General features: G+C 41.0%; 1 long non-coding RNA gene across 1 annotated transcript; it reads right to left on the bottom strand.

Annotated features, from left to right (window-relative positions):
* Positions 1–1,784: 1,784 nt before the first annotated feature.
* On the bottom strand, positions 1,785–8,359 carry LOC147429100 (uncharacterized). Its single transcript, XR_015185802.1, has 2 exons — positions 8,285–8,359; positions 1,785–2,093 (listed from the first exon to the last, which is right to left on the bottom strand). It is a non-coding gene; the product is annotated as an uncharacterized LOC147429100 (long non-coding RNA).
* Between the last annotated feature and the right edge of the window lie 12,845 nt (positions 8,360–21,204).

Below are 21,204 nucleotides of genomic sequence, written 5' to 3'. Positions count from 1 at the left end.
AAAGATGTTCTTTGTTTGTCCTTCTAAGTTCTTTCCTTCGTTTAAATAAGAAAGACTTCCTCATACGTTTCTGCAATGATGCATACTCTTGCAATACATCAATGTGAAGATGATATGTATTCTTTCTTTGGGTAAGTATTGAAGATGAAGGGATTGAGGATTCCAAGTTCAAATTGGTGTTTTTATCAAAACAAAAGTGTTCTCTATTCCTAGAGTTGATAGAGAGAAAGACTTGCACTCAAGAGTGATAAAATATCTCAAGTTTTGGGAGGAAAGCTATAGCCTCATGTTTACAGTTGATAGAGTTCTTGTAGCTTAAGTTTTTGGAGGGAAATCTTGTAATTTGGCATTTCAAATCATTAGTCATATAGTTAGTTGGATTCTTGACAAGATAACGAAGGATAAGAATGATAAAAATGATTGCTACCTAACAAATAATATCACTTTGGCTTTTTTTTGGAGCAAAAACGTATTATATAAAATATACCATTTATCATTTTCATTTTCTCTCTCCAAGATGAAGTGGAACTTCTTACAAGGCCCAAAGATGAGTCCAAGTTTCTCATAATGCTCTCTTGCATAGTATAGCATTTTCAGGATGTAGGCAATTTGCCGCATGAACCACTTCTTAGCTTGCATATAATAAATATGTGAATTCTAGATTATAATTTGTAAGGTCATGGGCTACATTTGAGTTTGCTCGATCGAGCCTCATGAATCTATATATGCAAGCCTTGGACGCTAGGACTTGGTAGAGGAGGAAGCAGGAGAAGAAGGGCCACAAGCCTCATGGTTAGCAGGCCCAGATCAACCAGCATTTTAGCCTCCTCTCCATCAGCATTTTCATCCAGAACAGCCAGCGTTTTAACCTTGGAAACCCCAGACCTTCAGCCTAGTCTCATCATTGTTGTAAATCTTAGCCATTGATATCGCTAGCACATTTCCGCATTCAGCCCCGTAACATTGGCATCATCGTCGTCGTCGTCGTTGACATAGTACCCCAGCACCTAGTACTCCTTGTGCCTTGGATCAGCATAAGATGTATCTAGGGAACACATCATAACCTTGCCGTCATCATTGGCATAGACCTATCAGAACCTTGTCATCATTCTTGACATAGATCCATCAGTACCTCCTCGTCGACATCATTGTCATCGACATAGACTCCAATAGTACCTTATCATCGACATCATCGTTGTCAACATAAATTCCATAAATAAGTCATCATGAATCTCATCGTCTTTCATATAGAACCCATTAGTACCTGCAAGACTCGAGTACCCATCAATACCTAGTAGTACCCAGCATAAGTACCAGTATCTAGCATCAATACCATCAAGTACCCATTAGCATCTCATCATTTAGCATCATTGTACCTTCATTGTGTAAGAATAAAGAAAGTACTTGCTTTGGCAACAAAGTAAGGGGGCCCTTGAGGGTTCGAGACCAAACATTCGGTATCGTCTCTTTTATCTCTCTCTCTCTCTCTCTCTCTCTCTCTTTGGAAAATGATTTGTATATTAACTATGGTCTCATATAGCAGGTTGAAGGCATTATACCTTCAACCTATTCATGACTTGGAGCACCCTATCCCTCAGGGATCTATCTTGCAATGACACTATATCCTCCAACATTCTATCTCTGATGATTGACATAGGCACTGTCTGCTTAAATCCTTTGTTATTGAGATGACTGACATAGACATATTCCTCATAGACCATATATATAAAAAAAAAACTCTTAATGACTGTACTACAAGTTCTAGGGCATGGTCCTGGTGTGTGTTCACCTTGAAAAAAGTCAATTTGAACTTTGTAATTTGAACTCACCAAGATGTAGACCACATATATTCATTCCATATACACCACTCTGCAACTATTTTACATTGCCAAAATACATGTCTAACAATTTCATTACCCTTACATCTGCTGCAAAGGATGATTTTCACCAGTTGGCCGTACATCCTGGAAAAGTCCAGTCTCTATGTCTGTCTTCCAAGTTTGGCCGTTCAAAAGTAGGTAGGCTGAATCCATGTGCTTCCAGCTGGTGCCACAGTCCTCTGAACCTGACTCCACATTTATATTGTCTTCTAGCTATAGAAAATAGTTTCAACTCAAGGTTAGAGTACAACATTTGTTTAATTTGAATAATATCCTTTTTTAATAGGATAGTAGCAGGCTTTTCCATCAATTTAATTGGAGGAACTTTAAACACAAAGCTCCAAAATACATTTTCAGCACCCAAAGAATTACCACTGTACTTTATTATGCATTCCCAATGCAACACAGAGCAGATCTTTTTCCATGATTTTACCAGTATATTGGAAATGTCAAATCCAGTTTTTAATGCAGTAGTTGAAAACAGTTTATCCCAAGCATTTATATCCAAACACCATGAAAATATACTACAACTGAATCAATCAATTTCCACAAGCATATAGAGCAATAAGTATCATTATCCAACATGTGTTTTATGAGGCAAGCCCTTCTTGCTTGAGCATAAGATTTCATATTTGAATGTGAAGACCACCCAATTTCTATGGGAAGGTTAAGTTATTCCAGGCAGTCAAGGCAACAACGGCAAAATGAATCCTCCACAAAAACTTGGACATGGAAGCTGTACATTTTTGTAACATTTTGTCAGACCAGTCCAACAAAGTTAAGTAGTATAGTATGTAAGGGATGAAGATAGATTGAACTATACTTAATCTAACATGCAGGGGCCATTCATCACAGTACCAAGCTTCTATTTTGGCATGCACCTTGTCCACTACCCATTGTTGCAATTGGGTTTGAGACACACCCACTCCAATGGGATATCCCAAGTGTTTGAATACATGGCCTTTTGGGTACCTCTTCCCAGACCAGATGAGAGCATCAAAGTCCCTAGTTGAAATATCTATGTGGGAAGATTTGGTTAAATTAAAATTTAGCCTAGTTGCTAAAGCATATAAGTCCAACACTTTTATACATCTCAATACATTGATATTGTTTGCTTTGAGAAACACAACGGTGTCATCTGCAAACCCTTTACCTGTAACTTGTTTAGAGCCCAAATGAAGAGTTTGCTGGTGCCCATTTGTAGCCAGGGAATCTAGATAAGAATACAAAGGGTGAGTTGCAATAGCAAAGAAGAGTGGGTTGATAGGACAACCTTGCCTAGCAGATTTTGCAATACTCACCTTCTCAGATAGTCTACCATTAACCACAATTCTAGAAAAGGCTTGCTGCCTCAGCAAGTTAATGAAATTGTTTATTATGTTGCCAAACCCCATCTTTTTTAGTAAACTATGGACAAAGCCCCACTGCACTGTGTCAAAGGCCTTGATAAAATCAATTTTCAACATAGCCATGTCTTGCTTCGAATTATAGCATGCTCTATACCTAGTTGAACTATAAGTATGTTATCATAAATAGATCTGCCACCAATAAAACATGTTTAGGCAGGGTGGATGTTTTTTCTCAGCTCATGTACTATTCTGATAGCAATAGATTTAGGTAGCAATTTGTAAAGAATCCCCATCATGGTGATGGGCCTCCAATCAGCCAAAGTTTTAGGGAAGGTGTTCTTAGGGATCAACTTATGATTCCTTGCTTGAGGGCAAGATCCATCCATTGAGACATCCAAATCACATTTAGTAATGGGATTTATTGCTTTCACTTGTGACCAAAGGCATTGCATAAATTCCTTTAACAATCCACAAATTCCAGCACATTTTTTATTTGTAATTTGCTCAAAGCATATTCCACTTCTGCCTCATTCAGTATGCTCCAATCTTTTAACACTTGCAGCCTCAATGCATGGGGTAACTACACTCAAGAGAGAGTCAATAGCATTTATTCTTTCAAAATATACATTTGGGCTTACATTAAGCAGAGCACTGTAATATTAAGTAGCCATATCAAGAATTTCAGTTCCCTTGGTTATAGGAGGCCCTTCACCATTGTGAATAACTGACAAATTCTATCTTTTTCTTTTGTACCTGAGTTTTTTGTAAAAGGATTTGGATGAGTCTTTCCCATCTACAACAACCCATTGTCTACATAGATATCTCTGTTTTTTACATTGAGCCAGTTCCCAATCCAAAATTACATCTCTAATAGCAATTAACTCTTGTAGTTCCCTGTGACACAATGCAGTAGATTGTCTATCAGCTTTTTGCACAAGCTGTTTTGCTCTTTCTCTGGCTTGCATTACCTGCTGACTACCTTTTTGAGCAATCAACTTACGAACAATTCTAATACAATGCTGCATACTAGAGACTATACACAGCCAGGTAGAGAGAGGGTTTGAGTTAACAACGACATATGCAGACTAAATAAGATCGAGGACCTATAACCTAAACAGTTTGTGATTAAGCAATAAATTATTAATCATTAAGCGTTTAGAATGCCCTGCTGCTTTCATATTTTGCATTTTGGTATCAATAAGATGTAAGACAATTGGAAATGACCAAATAGAGCAGTACCAACATCAAACTCCTTTTTTTTAAGAGTTTGGGAGCCAAGCAAAACCAACAACATAGAGTCTATCTAATCTGGACCAGGATAAGGTAAATCATATAGAGGGTCTAGAAGTAGCAGTTTAGGTATCAGCCAAATGAGATTGGCTCTGCAAAGTGTCCCATTTTGAGATTTCAACCCGACATTGGAGTAGATAAGGAAGTGGTTTGGTCTAAGGCGTGGACCATGTTAAAGTCTCCTCCAAGCATACCTTGTGACAAGTTTAGTTGGGCGAGCCATGTCCACAACTCTATTCTAGATGCAGCATCATTAGGAGCATAAACATTAATTATTTTCATTGGTCCCCATTGGGATTCAACTTGGAAGACGGAGCATCTCCCTAATTGATGTTCAAGAATCCATTGAGGTTTGAGGGAGTTTTTAATATATGTCAAAGTACCTGAGTATTGTCCTTTTTTCCCACCAAAAAACAGACTGTATCCTTTAAATTAAGTGCATTACATCCCCAACTTTATCATGCAGCTTATGCTCTTGAACTAGACAAATATCCAAATCAGAAGTCAGCAACCAATTTTGAAAGACAAGCAACCTAGAAGGGTGGCTAAGACCCTTAACGTTTAAGGATGCAAATTTTTTAGAAGAATTATTGAGGGGTGTCCACCATCATTAGAACTTCAACATTGACATGGGAGGGGTTTGGAGCTGCATTACTCTTAGTGACAGAGTGTTGCATGAGCACATAGTCAATAACTGCCAAATTATCTGGGGAACAGATATCTTGAAGAACATCAAACACATTAGGTGAGGTATATCTTGATATACCTGGTCTAGTCCTGAAAGTTTTCTTTGATAACTGGTATCCTTCAGAGTCAACCACACTTTTACCCTTGTCTAGAGATCTTGGGTTCCTAGAAGAGGAGGGAGAGGAGTTTGCATGGCTCCCTACATGAGGAGAGTTTTACTCCTACCTGTCTAAACTGCAGCTTTATACCTACTAGGAGGGACTGCATATTCAGGGGTAGCTGCCTGAGCAGGAGGGGGTGAAGGTCTCTCTGTAGAATTTGAACGTGTTTTACCAAAAATTGGTTCTTTGGGCACCAGGTACTTGCTGCTAGGATAAGAGGGAATCAGATCAACTGAGCCTTTAGCCAATGTAGGGTAATTCTTGGAGAAATTTCTCAGATGTCCAGAATGATACCATGATCCTCGAAGATTTCTCCACTTGAGGTAAATAACCAGCCTGCCTATAGATTCTAACTCAATTTCCATAGTGTCAGGCATCTTCTTTTCAGTGTTCCATATAACACAGGATCTGTTCCTATTGAGACAGTTAATAATGGAGACAAATAGAACTTTGCCTAGGGAGGCAGCCAAATCCTTGATACAAGGCCACAAAAAGCAGGTAAGTTCACAAAATCAACCCATACTGGACATTTAGACAACAATGAAAAATTGTAGAAAACCTTGTCTACCACTGCTTTCTTAAAGCCCTGGTCCAAATAACCTGCTATCTCATTTAGGGCTGGAAGTTTACCTATAAAATATAGCACTATAGCACGACTCTTAAAAGCAGAAACTTGACACATTACTGTTATGGCAGGGATGCAAACTGTATGTTGCCCTTGAAGCTGAGTGTCTGAGGTTAATGTCTCAGTAAGACAGCTTGTTAATTTAGCTTCAGAGAGTGTTCCCTTGTCAGTCCTTACAAGTGGCATGGATGCTTCTCTAGGATTCAAGCAAAATACTATGGGTAAATCCATGGACTGAAGAAGTCAAATGAGGACCTGATAGAAGACAACTGATGAGAGTGCCAACGGGAGGAAGTTGAAGCTCGGCCGGATGAGGCTACCTCTGATTCTAAACCCAGGTTAGAAGACGCAAGACCATGCGACCTAAATGCAACCGGTGGGAGAACGAAGAAGCTCTGCAACAATAGGATCTCTCACCCTCTCACTGTATTCTGAGAATCCTAACAGGCGGACACGACAGACCCTTGTCTCCGTCTCTTCACCATTCTCTTCTCTCTCTCTCTCTCTCTCTCTCTCTCGTGTCTCTCTCTTTCATTCATTTTAATTCAGTTCTTTCAAGTGAGGTAAAGGGTCGCTTGTGTTTGTGTGGACTACTAGATCAGAGCTAGATCCTTAAATACTTCTGACCTAACATTGGTATCAAATCTTTGTGTGTGTTTCAGTTTCACAAACTCAAGGAAAGAACCATCAGAACCCAAGAAGAACCAAGAATCATCAAGAACCCTAAGAACCCAAGCAGAACCAAGAATCCAAAGAATCTCTCCCAATTTTTTTTCTTGTAAGAATCTTCGAGTCTTGATCATGGACTTATTAGTTGTCATATTTATTCCCATTTCTTTAAAGGAAGATCGACACGAAAACCCAGATCTTGAGTACCAAGATCTACTTAGATCTACTTACCTCTTATGCAGATGTGGAAGAAGTTGGAGAAGGAATCCCTAAACCTCTTCTGCATTAGCATTTGCATTGCATGTAGCGTGCATCCACTTACATCGACCCACAACCCTTGGAAATACCTTTGAGCATCCTTACCCTTCAGTTTCACCCGCAATGTTTTCAGGACAGGACGATTCGAGTTGTAGTACTTGCTTGCAAGGCATAGTCACCACCAAGGCTAATATTTTGGGATAGTAGTAAGCCTACCTAGCAACTCGTGTGGCCGGTGTTTATATCGCAGCCTATCTACATCCGCAGTATTCACCCGTTTCGAGGAATCTTCATCGTTTATGCATCCACATGCATCAAAAGCAGTAAGCATCAGAACTATAATGAAGTATCCAAGATAAAATTTCGACACTTGTGCCTCACCTTTAACAGGAGGATGTCACGTGCGCACTTCACTTGCGCTACGTGGACATGCTTCTGCTATAGTTTAGCATGCCTCATTAGCTTAGGATCTAGCCTGACACTTTGTGAGTCTCTAGCAGGACGTACATGTCCTGGTTGGTCATAGTTACATGCCCTCTCTTGCACAGTATAGCATTTTCAAGATGTAGGCAATTTATTGCGTAAACCACCTCTTAGCTTGAATATTATTATAAAGTGAGTTTCAGGTTATAATTTGCAAGGTCGTGGGGTTGTATATGGGCTTGCTCGACCTAGCCTCATGAACCTATATCACTCTCCCCATGAGGGAGCCTTGAAACCCTTTTCATCTTTCTAATTTGGCTTTAAACTGATCTACTACCCACTTCCATCTGTCTTTTAAGGATAATCGGAACCCCATGGGGATTCTCAAAAGCCTAAAGGGTTCATGCTCCTTGATAAGTTTGCAGTTAGTAGCTAGCATCCACTGAGGAATGGATTTTTGGCAACTTCGAGAACACCTCTATTTAAAGGACTTCGATGGAATTCTGTTGCATGTAGTTTGTAACTAGGTGCATGTTAAAAAATGGATGCGTCCAATGAAGCCAACAGATAAGCTACAAAAAGTGGTAGCTGGGTTGATCGGGGTAGAGTTAATTCTCTCCTGTTTCTTTCGGAACCCCAGTGGCTCATGGTGTAAAGCTCTCGTTGTCACGCGTGCATCAGTTATGAGCAAGATATTACTGATGCGACTATGCCAAAATGGGCATAGTGAAAAAAGCCTGCATAGTTGTATACAATACAAATAACTGGTGCACATGTGACCACTGACCATATTGCATGAGGCACATGCGTGAGAAGAAGACGAGGGTCGAGAGCTTTCAAAGTCCAGAAAATCCCCAGGGCCGAGAGACCAACAGTGAGGAAAAGACAGAGAAAAGGAATTACCTGCGCCGTAAGCAGGTAATTATGGAGAAAAAGAATTACCAGCGGTCCACCGTCCAGCGCCATGTTCGGGGAGTCGTTGTTCCTACTGAGGATGCTGCAGACGTCATAAGGGAGATCCCGCGCTGGACACAATATACCCACCAACAATTTTTATATCTGGGCTGCAATTTTTAACCACCTGGTTATTCACCAACAATTTATCATTCACCGAAGCTTGAGGGTAGCCACCAAACATGTTGCAGTTAGTAACAACCCCTCGGGACAAAGTAACACACAAATTTAATGAGGGGTGGTGAGGGACCAAGATTCACAAGTCCACACCCAAAATCCTATGGCAACCGTCACATTAAAATAAAACCCGACCACAATTTGAACCTCCTAAGCCTTGATTTTTGCGCTGCTCGGATCCCCTTTTTGCCTCCATTTTTGCCTGCCTGATTTAGCCCGCCTCGAGATGCTACCTTGAACTTCCAAGCCCTCCAACCCCTCACTCCCCGTCATTAAATGTTGTGTGTCACTTATTCCCGTGGGTAACCACTTGCTGCACCGAGGTCCGAAGTAAAGTGCATGTACTGGCTCACGAATTATAATGACCCCATTGACTACATTATCCTTCAAGAAGTTAAGACATCAGGTCTAGAGCTAGCCAAGTCTCTCTATAATGTGTCCAAACATCACCAGTGGATTTGTGATTTACACTAGCATGGCTCAGGTGGATGCGCAATAGGTGTTCCAAAACACTACAAAGACTTTGAATCCTGAGTCTTGCTAGTAGGCTACTTTAACATGGTGGAGACCCTCAATGATAGGTGCATGTCAAAAGGCATCACTATCAAAGGAGATGAGCAAGCCCAATGGGAAAAGCTTAAATCCAAACTACAACTTTGGGACATTGGAGATTTCTTGGGACAGAACGTCTACCACAAATGTGAATTCGCAAGAAAGGTACGTATGGCTAGGTGCTATGTGGTTTTATCTCTCAAAAATATGTTCACTAGTGCCAAAGCCAAACTTTAAGATACCTCGTGTCTCTCTAATCATTAGCCTCTAGCTATGCAATCTATGCATTGATCTCATTCCATAGACATGCTACATGATATAGTTTTAGCCGCTAGATTTTCATTTTCATTTTGGGGAAAAATTTGATGTTAATTAAACTAGTCATTTTGCATGTTTGAATTTGAAAGTTGTTCTTTGATTGCTTTCTTAATATTAAAGGTTTGGCTCTCCTTAAACTGCCAAATAAATAGGCCCTCCTAAACCCCATTCTCTTTCTAATGAATGTGAAAGTGTTTCAGAAGGAGTTCACTTCAACTTTGGGTATGATCAATCTCAACCTTCTAGAACGTGTACTTGTATCAAAGGCCGTTTGGAATGTTGTGCAGGGCATTGATGTACGCCCTAGTTCTGAGGATACATGCGATGTTGAGAATGTTGCAGGTCTTGGTGGCAGGGTTGTTACTACCATAGCTATTTTGCATATGACTGATCAAACTCGTTGGGATGTTAGAGATGCGCAGGTTCATGCATTGATTGTGTTACCCATGAAGCGCACTATTACTCCTCACATTCATTCAGCTAAATCAGCAAAACGGGCTTGGGATAGTATGGCTGGTCTTTATGCAATTCGTAATGAGGCTAAAATTGCATTGCTATGTAAAGAGCCACAATGGAAGATTATGCATGAGAAAGATGAAATGGAAACTTTCCTTGTTGGTATCAAGGATATTAATGATTTTATGCTTTTGATCATTTTATGACCAGTGGTTCCTTAATTTTAAAGTGTTTGGATTTTTGGACCTCCTTACCGAGTCACTTGGTCAATTTACTATGCTTGAATTGCTACATTACAATTGCTAGGTTTTCTTAGCCCAATAATGCACTTTTTTAAGAAGCTACTTCAGAGCTAATACACACACACACACACACACACACACACTTCTCACTAATACCCTTGAATAGATGTCCTACTAAAGCTCTAGAAACCTAGTGTATTTTTTTATGATTAATACTCTAGATTGTGCTAGTCTGTCTATTGCTTTGTCTTTTTACATTGGGCTAAATACCCCTATTGGCCCGTTTCTCTCAAGTCCAAAGCCTTGATGTTATTGGGTATATTATGTTTTGATTGTTTAAACTTCCCACTGTCAGGTGGGACCTCACCCATTGGCAAAAACTCCTATAATTAGTGGGAACTTCTCCTTCACCTAACCCTTGTTAGGATTTCATATGTGGCCAATATATACATACTCTACCTAGGAAAGAGGGAAGCCCCATGTCTTCCTTGGGCACCCCGATCGCATGTAGAAGCTTCCTTGCGGTGGTAGCTGCACCAAGAAAATATCCAGCTGCCAGACGCCAAGAAGCAAGGAATGCGACACTCGAGGCACAAATCCAAGAGCTCATCAGAGAGAACGAGAAACTCAAGCTTCGCCTCCTTAAGCTAGAGGAGACGAAGGAAGGAGATAGCCAAGCTTTCCTCGCAAAATCCCAAGGTGTTGAAGTGTCCCTTATCGAAACTGTCAAGGCAGTGAAGTAAGTTCATGAAGCAAATTACAGGAAGCTTGACACAAAGATACAAGTGCCACCTCTACAAGCTGAATGTCGACTTCAAGAATCCCTCGGCCTTAAGGTCAGGACTGGAGGATTTCCCACACCATGGTGCACTAGCGAGGACACTCTAGAAGAAGCAATTGTCAAGCTTAATGAAATTCTTCAACTTGTCCACATCAAGCCTGAGACCATTTCTTGGATCAATGACACACCTAAACAAGTGCCACCCGAGCATTGCATTCTCACTTTCAAGGATAAAGAAGAACGACTGCAGCTACTACGTCAATCTTGCCTCCTCAAGGGAAAATCATTTTGGATCACCAAATAATTGATGACAAATCAACTCAAAGCTAAGGCAAGCGAGCTCAAGAAGGTACACGAAGCTAGCAAACAAGGTAAATGGGCAATCTATCGAGGAGGAAAAGCCATCATCCAAGAGTTTCAAAAATCCAAATCATCCCTTCCTTAGGTTTTGTTTTCCCCTTTTCCTTTTTACCCTCTTGATTGACATTAGGAAGGGAATGGGGTCTAGGAGGGCCTTTTAAATTTCCATAAGGTTATAAAAAGGATCAGGGAATGTACAAATGGAAGGTTGATATGTGTCCCAAAATGGTGGGTATGGAAGATGGTTTAAAAGATTGGAAGAGGAGTTTTTTTTTGGAGAGATATGGACGTCCATTTTATTTATGGAGTGGAGAAACCAATAGATTTTTTGAAGAGCCATTATAGCTTTATTAAAGTGAGTGTGAATGTAGTTCAAATTTGGCCATTGGATGGTGGTGGGATCAAGGGTTGAGGTCCAAGATCCTCAATCCAAGAAAGGGGACAATCTGCACCCTTGGATCTTTGCCTAGATCAAGGGACCTTAAGAAAAGGTGCTTTTCTTGTGAAGGGGTGACTCCCAGCCCTTAGATCTTTGCCTAGATCAAGGGCTCTCAATCACAAGCGCCCTCTCACATGCCCCCACTTGCTTCCAGATCCCCCCAATATCTATATTTTATTGAAAAGTCCATCATGGCTTGTCATCATTCCCTTCCACCTTTCAATGTAATGATTGATGTCCCCCTCAACTTTCCACATCTCGTGCAAATCTCCAATAAATTCTTGTAAGAGCCCCCATTTAAAAATACTTTTCATTTGAACCTTTAAAGAGGAAAACCATCTGTGGATGAAAATGAAATCTCTCTCTCTCTCTCTCTCTCTCTCTCTCTCTCTCATCTTGAAGTTTGGCCAACTGTGCAATCTCGTAAAGCTTGTAGTGCATCGACACCTGCAGTCTAAGATTTCTTAGGGATTTTATAGCTAGCTGTGGTGAATGTGTTACATTTCTCAAGGGTTTTTGTATGGACTCCACTTGCAAACAAGGTGCCTATTTAACTAGGTGAGGAGTTGCTTTACACCCTCTCTTAGCCTTGTTTTTCTGGTTGTTTCCATAAAAAATGATGAAAGAGAGAGAGAGGGTCCTGGTGTCCTTTCTAAGGGATTTACTCTTGCAGCATGGATATTGTGGAGCAACCCCCTACCTCTCAGGTTTTTCATTTGTCTCCTACTTGGATAAAACGTAACCACTGTCATGATTTACTATGATAAACTGATGTGCATAAATTGGGATTATTATTTGTTTTTAAAAAACTTGAAGGCTATTATGTTACCATATACATGTGGTAGTGATGCGTTTAAACACACATAGGACCGCAGGGGCATTTTTTCCCTCACTAGGAGGTTTTTTCACCCGTGCATTCTATATACGCCCATCACTCTAGGGCTAACTTATCTTTCCATTGCACACTAAGTAATAATCACTCTATTGTGTGCCTTGAGATTCCTTTGTCTTCTCCAAGCTGTGTGTATTTTCCTGGAAGCCTAATTCCAACAATTGGTATCAGAGCAGGTTGCATCCTCCCGGGATTAGTTGCTACCAGCTCTAGCACACACGTGCTCACTTTCTCTAATTTTTGTGAGCTTTGGTGAGCATTTGCAGGTTTTGGGCTCATTCGGCCTCCGTTTCCACTATAGGCAGTACTGCACATGCTATTTCTTCACTTTGTGCAAAATTTTTGTCAGTGCCGTTTTTTGCATAACAAGTCCCTTAATTACATTCTTCTACGGTTGGTGCTATATAGAACTTGTTGTTCCCACTTTGTGTCTCCTCTTTTTGGGCAGTTTTCACATCAGGTGCAGGCATTCGTCATGGTCAATAACAACAGAGATGTGTTCAAGATGTTTGCTGTTGAGGACAGATTAGATGGGGACAATTACCCTATGTGGGCTTACATGATGCAACATGTTCATGTGTCAAAGGGTGTCTAGAATATTGTGGAGGGCATTGATGTACATCCTAGTTTTAAGGATACAGGCGATGTTGAGGATGTTGCAAGCCTTACTATGCAAGGGTTGTTGTTGTTAGAGTTGTTTTGCCTACAGTTGAGCAAGCTCATTGGGAAGTAAAAGATATGCAGGCTCATACATTGATTGTGTTTTCTGTGAAACGCACTATTACTTCCCACATTTGTCCGATGAAATCTATAAAATAGGCTTGGGATATGCAGGCTGGTCTTTATGCAAGTCGCAATGAGGCTAAAATTGCATTGTTGCGCGTAAAGAGCTGGAATCAAAGATTATGCATGAGGAAGATGACATGGAAACTTTCCTTGCTAGTGTCAATGATATCTGTTGGGATCGTAGAGCACACACACAGAGAGCCAACACGAAGAAGGAGATAGACACAGTGTATGGCGGGGCGGTACTCACACTACAATGTGTACTTGTGAGTATAGTTATTATGAATGAGTAAATGAATGGCTGTACATGGGCGGCTGAACAACGGGCAGCCGGGCACACGGGCCTTTAACCCAACAATCTCCCACTTAAAGGCAGTGTGCCTTTAAAGTGGCCAAAGTACAGCAAAAAAAGTCAAGCCATACACTGTGTCTATCTCCTTCTTACGAATGGGGTATGCCCATACCTTCCTGCTAGCATCATCAATGAACGTAACAAAGTACATAGCACCTCCAAGAGAAGCATTGGGCATCGGCCCACATACATCACTATGCACCAAAGCTAGCTTTTCCAAAGATCTATGTGGAACACTTTTCTTATGAGAAGACCGAGCATGTCGACCATAAAGGCAATGCTCACAAAACTCAAAACCACCAAAATCTGAAACGGGAATGTAATCCGCACGTGCCAACAACTTCAAACCTTTTAGTGACATATGCCCCAAACGCTGATGCCATAAAGAAGCAGGAGGTTGCTCAGTGATCCCCACAATGTGATCAGCCACACTAGCTACACAAAGGGAATACAAGGTATTCCTCTTAGCACCTTTAACCAAAACAAGGCTGCCCTTAGTGAGCTTCCAACCTCCATCACCAAAAGATACATTGAAACCAAGTGAATCCAACTGACCCACACTAATCAAGCTTTTTGCAAGAGCCGGCACATAACGCACACGCTGCAAGACAAACGTAGTAGAGTTTGGCATAGCCAAATGAATATCCCCAATGCCATGAATCTGCATAGAACGCCCATCGGCAATCCTGACAGTACCTGTGCTCGAAGCATCATAGTCATGAAACCATGACCTATGAGGCGTAACGTGAAAAGAAGCACCACTGTCAATGACCCAATCCATAGGCATACTACGCTCATGAGTGAGAAGAAAAGCGTCATCAAAATAGGATGCAAGCAACACATCACAAAGCTCTTCACTAGTAGCACTAGTCGGAGCACATACATGGTCATCTTGAGAGCTACACTCTCCCTGTGTTGCATGTAACTCCTCAATCTTGACATTGGACTTAGGCTTGTCCTTAGCATCATGGTCTTTCTTCTTACCATCTCCATTTTCCCTTTTCCACTTGTAGCAATCCTTTTTGAAATGGCCTTTTCTACCACAATGAAAACATTCCACATCCTTTTTACTTGTGCCTGCACGGGACTTGCTTCTAGATTTACCCCTGTTGGACTTATACTTGTCCATAGTCCTGCCTCTGACAACCATTGCACTAGAAGACTTACTACCTGCATTATTCTTTCGATTAATCTCTTCCGTGAGAAGACTAGACTCCACATTAGTACTTGTCAACTCATTCGCAGGAACCGAGTTACTTATGGCTGTCCTAAATGTGTCCCATGACTCAGGCAACGTGACAAGTAAAAACATAGCTTTTACATTTTCCTCAAACGTAATTTCCTGCGTAGCAAGTTGGCTGAAAATTGTATTGAACTCATTCAAATGCGCATTCATGGAAGCACCTTCCTCCATTCGCAAATCAATAAGCTTTTTAATCCAATACACCATAGAAGCAGCTGAATGCTTATCATACATATCGCAAATCCGCTGCCATAGCTCATAAGCTCCACCCTGTGCATCTTTCACATTGTAATAAACAGACTTTGAAAGGGAAAGCCTAATGGTAGACCTGCACATCTCATCCAACTCCTCCCAATCATCCCTTTCCATGTTCTCTGGCTTAACTCCCTGCAACTTTAGAGGTCGAATCTGTTTCTTCTGCACCAAGACATCCCAAATCTGATCTTTCCAATATGAGAAATTAGCACCATCCAATTTCTCAATATTGAAAACTGTGTCCTCTTTAGTGCCCATTACAACAAGAATGCAACAATGAGAAACCTGTAACCAACCAACAAACTGCCACAACAAAGTAGTGTTGCAAATCTGACAACACCTGCTGCTCAATCAAAGAGCAAACGCATAGAGTATAAATCAGCCCATAATATGGTAAAAAAACGTACGTAGAAATCCACAAACAAATGCATAAACCCATGACACCTGTAACTCAACCGGCCTAGGCAAACCGTGCCACAAAATGCATCAACAATGAGTTGTCATAGAGGCATAAACATACTCCATGTCTGAATAACCACAATAGAGACATAAGCTTACCAAGCTTACACAAATCCGTGAGCATAAATGGATCCAAGTGAGCATATAACCAATGCACAAGCTCAACGAAGTCCAATCTCTACTGCCAACCAAGTACCTGTCCGTACTCAAACCGCAACACTGCAAGCAAGAGCAAACCCGCTCTATGTATAAGTGAACCAAATCTCCACAATATCATGCATAAAGAGTGTCTGTCAAACTGCCATATCCACATCCATCAACATACATAGATGATGTAAACCTGTAGCTCAAGAACACGCATAAATAGACTGCCCAAAAGAGTAGAAGCTCCCACTCAAACCTGTAACCTGTACCCGTACCTGTACCTGTACCTGCACCTGTACCTGTACCTGTAGTCGAAGAAGACAATGTCGCCAAACTCCCACTCTATCTGTGTGTATGAGGCCACTCCAAGAAGAGGCTACACACTCTCAAATGAGCTGTGGGCTCACGTAAGTGGAAGACACTACAACAATGGCACCTGTAATGGCTATGGAAGCTCTGGCAGCAGAAAACTACCAAAGAGAGATGAAAAAACGTAGCTCCTAGTCTGTAGCTCGGATGGGATTTCTGATGGCACGAATGGCTCCGAAAAGGGGGTTAAACCCCAGAACGCCTGATGAAAATACTCGCGGAGTGCTGAACCTTCCAATGCCAAGCTCAGAAAAACCTTCTGCTCTTTGGAAATGCGCGCGTGCGCGAAACCGAAAACGGCAATGAAACAGCAGCAAGTTTCAACACACTCAACAATGATGATGAAGCTCTCAATGCTCTCACTACCAAGCTCTGATACCACTTGTTGGGATCGCTGAGCAACCTCCTGCTTCTTTATGGCATCAACGTTTGGGGCATATGTCACTAAAAGGTTTGAAGTTGTTGGCACGTGCGGATTACATTCCCGTTTCAGATTTTGGTGGTTTTGAGTTTTGTGAGCATTGCCTTTATGGTCGACATGCTCGGTCTTCTCATAAGAAAAGTGTTCCACACAGATCTTTGGAAAAGCTAGCTTTGGTGCATAGTGATGTATGTGGGCCGATGCCCAATGCTTCTCTTGGAGGTGCTATGTACTTTGTTACGTTCATTGATGATGCTAGCAGGAAGGTATGGGCATACCCCATTCGTAAGAAGGAGATAGACACAGTGTATGGCGGGGCGATACTCACACTACAATGTGTAGTTGTGAGTATAATTATTATGAATGAGTAAATGAATGGCTGTACATGGGCGGCTGAACAACGGGCAGCCGGGCACATGGGCCTTTAACCCAACAATATCAATGAGAAACTTATTTCTGCAGGTGAAGTCATTTCAGACAGCTACCTTGTGTAGACTGTTCTTGATGACTTGCCAGATTCTTACCAGACTTTTGCTAATACTTGGAGACTTAAGACCCAAGGAAATTTTGAAGCTGTCAAGTTTGATGCATTATGCACATTGTTGTTGCAAGTGTCACTTTCCAAAAAAAAAAAGGACAAGACAGCGTGCAATTAAATAGGCTTCTATTGCTTCTCAAATAGAAGGTGGTAACAGTAATGCATCCACTTCTCATGGTTGTTTTGCGAGTGGTAAATCACATGTTCCTACTAATGCTTCTGCTGGCAGAAATTTGTCTGGCAATTCTGGTGATAAGTGTAAAAAGAAGAAGTGTTTCCATTATTGTAAATCTAATGATCACTTCATCAAGCAGTGTCCTAATTTGAAGGCCAAAGAGGCTAAGAAGAAAGAGGGTGGTTCCACTGCAAATGTTGGATCCACTACAAATGCAGCCATTGTTGACTCTTCTGTGAAAGGAGACTGTGTTGTGATGTTGATGTAGAATGGGCCTTTAGTGCAAAGTGTACCTATAATCATGTTTTCCATGATGCATGCATGTCAGTTGCTGCAGATTCACATGTGTGGTATTTTGACAGTGGTACTACAAAGCACATTACCTCACATCATGATTTGTTTACTTCTCTTGAGTATGTCCCGCATGGGAATTCAGTTACTTGTGCCAACCATGCCTCTTATCCGGTTCAGGGAGTTTGGAAAGATTGTGCTTACTATTGAAAATGGTATTTCTTTCACACTTGTTGATGCACTCTATGTATGTGCAATCAAGAACAATCTTTTGCCTATATTTGTACTTGCTAGACTTGGTCTTGTAGTCAAATTGGTGGATGATAGATGTATAGTACATGATCTCAGTTTTGGTGATGAAATTGTTGCATCTGGCATTTTATGCCATGGGCTGTATAAGCTCACTTTGTATGACAAGTGTGGGTAATATTTTGCAAATGCAGTTGTGGACTCAAAGGCTATTACAGATGAAAAATTTTGGTATGCACGTTTTGGTCATCTGACTTTTGTCAGTTTACTGCGTTTGCAGAAATCTACTATGGTTGCTTCTTTGCCACCTCTTGAAGCACCTATCAAACATGTTTGTGAAGGCTCTATTTTGGGTAAGATGTAGCGTTCTAAGTTTCCAAAGGATGGCTCGATTAGGGCCACATGCATGTTGCAGCTTGTGCATAGTGATGTTTGTGGGCCCATGCAAACTCCGTCCTTGGGCAATTACCTTTACTTTGTGACTTTCATTAATGACTACTCCAGGCATGCATGGGTATATCCACTTAAATAAAATTCCAAAGTATAAATGTGCTTCAAATAATTTTTGGGTATGGTTGTCTCAAAATGTACTATGGACACCCTTTGTTTCGATTGAGGGGGGGAGTATATGTCTCGTGAATTTAATGCATTTTTGGCTAGTCTTGGGATAAGACACCAATGTAGTGTGCCTTATATGCTCAAGCAAAATGGTGTTCCTGAGAGTAGGTCACGTATGAAAATGGCACGATGTACGGTCAAAAGTCAAGCTTTGCCTCATTCGTTTTGGCTTGAGGCCATCCTCATGTGCACCACGTATGTACTAAATAGGTGTCCTATGAAAGCTTTGCAGTCTATTACTCCATATAAACCATGGCATGATAGAAAGCCTTCTATTGGTACATGCGTGTTTTTGGTTGTTTGACATATGCTTTGGTGCCACAAACACAACACAAAAAACTGGATGATAAGGCTGTCAAACGTATTTTTTGTTGGTTATAGTACCGAAAACAAAGGTTATAGGCTATATCATCCACAAACAAAGAGTATTTTGCTTTCATGGGATGTTGTGTTTGTGGAAGATTTTGCTCAGCCCTTGTTGTCATGTACTAGAGACAATGTAAGCTCACAGGACATTTATGACACGTTGTTGCCTCTTTTTAGTGGTGAAAGTTTGAATTTAAATTCGAATGAGGAAAATGTACAGCCTATGGGGGTTTCTAAAAATGTTAGAGACCAACGTATTACTGATGTAGATGTACATGATGTACTTCATGAGGAAAGGGCTGAAAATGAGTAGGCTAGAGGTATGCCAAAATGGATGGTGCATACATTGCATGACAGTAAATTGGATGCACCTTTAGCAGTCGCACTCAGTCAGACTCTCACCATGCATCTTATGCATCAGATTGTTATGCTTTGGCTATGTCTAACTTACATGATGTTGAGGAACCTCTATCTTTTGATGAAGCACAAAATTGAAAAAATTGGATGGTTGCCATGACATGAATATGATGCACTTATAGAAAATGAAACATGGACTTTTTGTGATTTCCTCCTGGAAAAAATTCCATTGGTACAAAGTGGGTTTACAAGTTGAAACGCAAGCGCTTGCCGGATGGTGATATTGATCATTATAAAGCTCGACTTGTTGCAAAGGGTTATGCACAACAAAAAGGCATAGATTATGAATTTTTTTTTTCTCCCACTTGTCATATGACTACTATGCATTTTCTGTGTGCATGGGCAACTGATTTGGGTTGGGATGTACATCAATCTGACATTGTTACTGCTTTCTTGAATGGTGACGTATTTGATGAAGTTTATGTAATGCAGTTTGGCGGTTTTGTCAAGAAAGGACAAGAGGATAAAGTGTGAAGATGTAGGAAAGCTTTGTATAGGTTGAAGCAATCTCCTCGTGCTTGGTATGAGAGGCTGACACTCATTTGGTCAAACGAGGCTTTTGTAACAGTCCGATAGAAAGCACATTGTACGTAAAGTATGAGGGTGATATACTTCTCATTGTGATTCTTTATATGGATGATTTGCTGATCACTGGACCAAATGAGAGACATATTGCTGAATTAAAGGCTTATTTGAATGCTACTCTCAAGATGAAATATTTGGTGATGTTGCATCATTACTTGGATATATAGTCTAAGCAGTGTGATGGTGGTATTTCTTTGTGTCATAATAGTTACAAAGAGACGTTGCTATGTAAGTTTGGACTTGAGAATTGCAAACCTATTTCCACTCCATGTAAACAGGTTTGAAATTGAGTCTTCATGATGCTGGTGATCCTGCAGAATCATGTCACTCTTTACCAAGCTATTGTTGGATGCCTCATTTATGTATGCAACATGAGGCCGGATATTCAATTTGCAGTCTCACAGGTCAACAGATGTATGCATAGCCCAAGGTCTAAGCATAGCATTGGCAGGCTATTTAGAGGAGTTTCCGCTACTTGAGTGGCACTTTACATCTTGGCTTGTTTTATCCCAAGGGGAGATCATTGCCGCCAGGCTTACATGCTTTTTCAGACTCAAATTGAGCTGGTTATTTTGACACGGAGTGTCCACAAGTGGATTTTTTTTCATGCTTGGTAGTTCCTGTATCTCATGGTTGAGCAAGAAGCAACTTACTGTGGACACTTCTAGTTGTGAGGCTGAGTATAAGGCAGTCTTCACAAACTACGATTGAGTGTGTATGGCTCAGACACCTTATGGCTGATTTGGGTGTTGGACAGGACACTACCAACACTATCTACACCCCGGGGCAGTCACTTTTTAGAATGTGTATGCTATCACGTGAGTTAACCGGAGAGGATTATTAAAAGATCAAAATGTATCAAAATGTATACATACAGAGGGGGGTGGGGGTTTTTTAAATAGGCACGTAGTGTAAATATAGTATGTATATTGAGGTATTATTAATAACCTCTTGAACGCACGTGATATAGGAAGCTTTTGATAAGTGACCGCCCCGGGATCTACACTGACCGTCAGAGCGCATTGGAAGTTGCAAGGAATCCAGTTTTTCATACTCGCACAATGCACATTGAGGTGCATTACCACGATGTCAGGGAGAGGCTCTTAGTAGGAGAGATCAACTTGGCTTATGTTCCAACACAAGACAACCTTGCAGATCTTTTCACAAAGGCATTTTCTTGTGAGAAGTTCAAAGCTTTTTGCAAAGCTTTGGGCTTACTCCCCTTTGTGTATTGATCATGTACTCAAGGCATGGCACTTACCTTTACTCTATGTTCCAGTTCTCGTTCATCGCATCACTCCGGGGGGGATTTGTTACCATATACATATATGTGGTAGTGATGTGTGTGAACACACTTAGGACCGCGGAGGCATTTTATCCCTCACTGGGAGGATTTTCCCCCGTGAATTTATATACGCCCATC

This window comes from Adiantum capillus-veneris, chromosome 22 (genome assembly GCF_014529385.1).
Source record: "Adiantum capillus-veneris isolate H3 chromosome 22, ASM1452938v2, whole genome shotgun sequence".
Classification (NCBI taxonomy): domain Eukaryota; kingdom Viridiplantae; phylum Streptophyta; class Polypodiopsida; order Polypodiales; family Pteridaceae; genus Adiantum; species Adiantum capillus-veneris.
Note: the sequence above shows the minus strand (reverse complement) of the source record. Positions and strands in the feature narration are given on the sequence as shown.